We start from the raw sequence: 4441 nt of genomic DNA on the forward strand, positions 1-4441 counted from the left end.
TATGGATAAAAGAAAAGAATAAACAAATAGCAACATCCGCTTCAAGTGGAATTATTTAAAATTCACTACCCCATTCACTTAATTGTGATAAAAGACAACTTAATAAAAATAATAATGATGATAATAATCTTTATTTTCTATAGCGCCTTTAAATGTTACTTCTCAAAGCGCTTTACATAAATAAAACATCAAAATACACCATATGAAAATAAGCAAAGAAAAAAAAGGAAACATGCATTCAAAACTTAAAAATAGAAATGATATAAAATGAATGTAAAAGCTATGCTAAATAAATGAGTTAAGGCGAGATTTAAAAATGTTAAGAGAATTCGCCTGCCTTATTTCAATAGGAAGGGAATTCCATAGTTTTAGAGCTAGACGAAGAAAAAGCCCCATCACCCATCGATCTTAGACGGGTAGACGGAACAATTAACTTGGGGTATATGGAGTTAAAACCTCTGACAAATATTGGGGTTCCAAACCATGCACAGCCTTGTAACCAGTGTTGGGGTAACGCATTACAAGTAACGCGAGTTACGTAATCGGATTACTTTTTTCAAGTAACTAGTAAAGTAACGCATTACCTTTTTAAATTTACAAGAAAATATCTGAGTTACTTTTTCAAAAAAGTAACTCCAGTTACTTTGTTTTCCCATTTATTGACTGACGGCTCTCCTGTCCCCATATTGGGAGAAATCGGGAGTACAGAGGCGTTGTGTGCGCTGTGTGAACATGATGCTACTGTAGTTCTAGACTAAATGTGAATGTGCATTAATTCATCCCACTCACAAAAAACTGATTTAGTATTCATCAAAATGAATTCAAACAGTGAAATGCAAACTCAGAATATGACGCAAACCTGCAATAATTAAATATGTTAAATAACACAAATGCATCTAATCCCATTTTATTAACCAATGTCTTTGCTGCTGACCTTTGATGATCCAGTTCAACCGTACTAAGCAAAAATTACTTTAGATAAACTAACAATTGTGCTTCATTGTTTTTTTTTTTTATTGCTGAAGAGTTTCTTCTCCTGCGTTCTACTGTACAGACGTGAATTTACTTTTCATTCAGCCTGAGGTTTATTCATTACACTTTTTGGTGTGAAAGAGCTTTTATATTAGCTATAAATAGAACTTCTTATGTTAAAAACAATCAAGCCCTGCTCATATTTAAAAAGTAATGCGAAAGTAATGTAATGCATTACTTGCCATAAAAAGTAACTAAGTAACGTAATTAGTTACTTTTTTAGGGGGTAACGCAATATTGTAATGCATTACTTTTAAAAGTAACTTTCTCCAACACTGCTTGTAAGCGAGCATCAGAATTTTAAAATCAACCCTAAACCTAACAGGAAGCCAATGCAAAGACTCCAAGATAGGAGTGATATGATCCCTTATTCGTGTTCTAGTTAGGATTCTAGCTGCAGAATTTTGCACGGCCTGCAATTTGTTATATATAGAACTTATAGATTTTTATTAAGACACACGATGATGACACGAGAATAAGATAAATAAGCACTTGAACAAAGTCAAGAAATGGTAGAGCCTATCAAAACGAAATAATTAGACTTTTTAACGCTTTTAACCAGGTTATGTCAACAATACGTTAGGAAGGTCGATCCAAAGTATTTTCACAGTGCGTTTTCCACAGATGACCTCCAGATGGAGTGTGTGCTCTGTCAGAATGACCTCAAAGGGTTCTTCGAGTGCATTGTGGAGTTATTTTGTTCTTTAATTAGGACTGAACTGCCAAAAGAACCTAGCTGAAAAGGCATGTGTATTTGCGCAAGCGTGCAATGTTATTACTCTGAACCGCTTTGCAAATAGCCTAGCAGGACTACTTTAACCGAGTGTATTAAAAACTACAAAATTTTAAATGACTTTATTCATAATTTTGCAAGGGTATTACTCACTTGAATGAATCGCCATGTTGAACAAAATCAAAATGTTTTCTGATCAAAAACATCATAATCATTAATGACAGTTAGAGTCTTGCTGCTACAATGGCGTACTATCAAAGCCGTAACCGCCACATTTGTAAGAATGACCCTTAACCTTTTCCCAATTGATGGGCCTATGCAAAAAATCCCCTTGTCTACGCCCCGTCCACACTGACCCAGCATGAGGCAAGGACACAGAAAAAAAACAGGGGCTTTCTGTCAATCATGACTACATACATTGTACAAAGGATTACCACACTTCCCCATAGAAATGCTTTGAAAATGGAACATTCCACTTCCAAGAAAGCTGTAAAATGTTAATATTTTTTAACAATTTTCCATTTGCAGTTTAGTTTAACAAGTAGCCTAAAGGTGGACCAAAAGACAACAATACTGAAAAATGCCTGTGTCTGCGTGAACACGTTGAATTCTGTCGTTTTTTCACCCAAGTCTCCATGTTTCCCTCCCTCTTTCTCTCTCGGCTGCGGGGGAATTCTGTAGCATGTGTCTATGGGTTCTCAGGCAGCTCTAGGGGAAAATAAAATATAGAGGCCCCGCAGTGACGTGACCCCTCCCCGCTCTGCTATTCACACTCTGTACAGCTAGTCTAGGGTGCTGCTAGGGTACAGGGAGCCTTTTTGTTCGGATGTGAAGCCAACTTCTGATAGCTTCAGTCTCAAGCATTCAGACAGAACCTCCAAATCTCATCTGAGCTTCAAAAGAAACCTCAGTTTGACTCAGTCACTCTGTCTAGGCCAGATTCACTGGCACATAAACATACTAAATATGGCCACATTTCTCGGGAGAATGGGAAATGGGGAGAGCCTACATGGAGTGAAAGAAACTGGCAAGAGAAAAGGGTTCGAAAGAAAGCTGTTTTTGTTTAGGGATAATGAAAGGGTATTAAAATGCATTAAAACATAATTACCCTCCATGCTGTGGGCGACGAGTACACACAGCAAAACTACTGTTCCCCATCGACCTGCGTCTGCTGAACTTTGGTTGGACCTTCCACTCAAACGAAACGACTGAGCAATCAATGAGGCTTGTGGATTAAACTCATTACTGACTACAACTGTGCCACATTTAAATCTGTGAGGACAGGAGAGGGCTGTAAGAAAGAACACATTCAGAATTAGCTTGTGATAACCAAGACTAGTATTGTGTCACTCATCATGTGCACATATTCCCTGAACTTCCTGCCTTGCTGCGCCAAAAGGGAAGTAATAAAGCAGGAAGACTTCCTGCTGTATCGCTCCGCTGTAAGAGTGTATTTTGGCTGTTAGCAGCCATATAAATATTATAAGGTGAAAGTAACTTATTTGAGGCAGAACAATACTGGTTTAGGACAAGTAATAATTTGAAATAAATAATGTCTGCTGTGTATTTTAACAGCATTTCTTGATTCTATTAGTGTAAGATTACACGAACAAAGTGATTAGCATATTTATCTGTACCTACAGTTAAACTTGTATATATTCTGAACATTTTGTGATGTATTTCGTAAGTACTGTTAATAGTACTGTTATTTGAAACTTTCTATTTATAAAATCATTCAAATTTTTTTTTTACGAAAAAAAATGAAGCACAACTGTTTTCAACATTGATAATAATATTAATATTAGAATATTAATGTATTCTGTAGGATGACATTGAAAACTGGAGCAATGATAATCTGAAAATTCAGCTTTGCATCACAGGAATAAATTAAATAAATTTAAGGAATAAACTGAATGGAAGACAATGTCAATATTATCTCTAAATGATTTAATAAAAGCTTATGTCTTTGCTCACAACCACTAGAATATGGAAAGAACTTTTACTGTACCTTCTGATTATTTTTGTCTTGTTTTTCAGTGCAAATGTCTAAAGATTCTTAAATCAAGATATATTTACAAATAAGTCTTGTTTTGAGAAATTGATCAAGTTTTTTGTTGTTGATGTTCTAAGCATAAACATTTTTGTTCAGTTTTTCAGAGAATAAAACTTTTTATGTTCCATTTGCATTTAAGTAAATACATTTTCATTTAAGGATGTTGAGATGTTTGTACTGGAAAACCAAAATATTTAGGAAGATACTATTTTTTGCAGTGCTTGCAACATTTAATGCCATGACTTTTGAGTTTCTCTCAGATTTAAAGGGGTCATATGATGCGATTTCAATTTTTCCTTTCTCTTTGGAGTGTTACAAGCTCTTGGTGCATAAAGAAGATCTGTAAAGTTGCAAAGACTAAAGTCTCAAATCCAAAGAGATATTCTTTATAAAAGTTAAGAGTCAGCCACGCCTACCTAAAACGGCTCGTTCTAACACGCCCCCACATGTCTACATCACTATGTGGAAATATTACTATAAATACGCTGTGTTTCAGTGTGAAAGCAAAAGCACTTTATTTGGCCTTCCGGAAGTAGATGTAATTAGGAATCATTGGTTAAGATTTATTTACAACAGAACAGCACAACCCAGATGTTCAAATTTGTGCAACGCATTTTATGGAC

Source organism: Sinocyclocheilus grahami, unplaced genomic scaffold, assembly GCF_001515645.1.
Source record: "Sinocyclocheilus grahami isolate Dianchi unplaced genomic scaffold, SAMN03320097.WGS_v1.1 scaffold227.1, whole genome shotgun sequence".
Classification (NCBI taxonomy): Eukaryota; Metazoa; Chordata; class Actinopteri; order Cypriniformes; family Cyprinidae; genus Sinocyclocheilus; species Sinocyclocheilus grahami.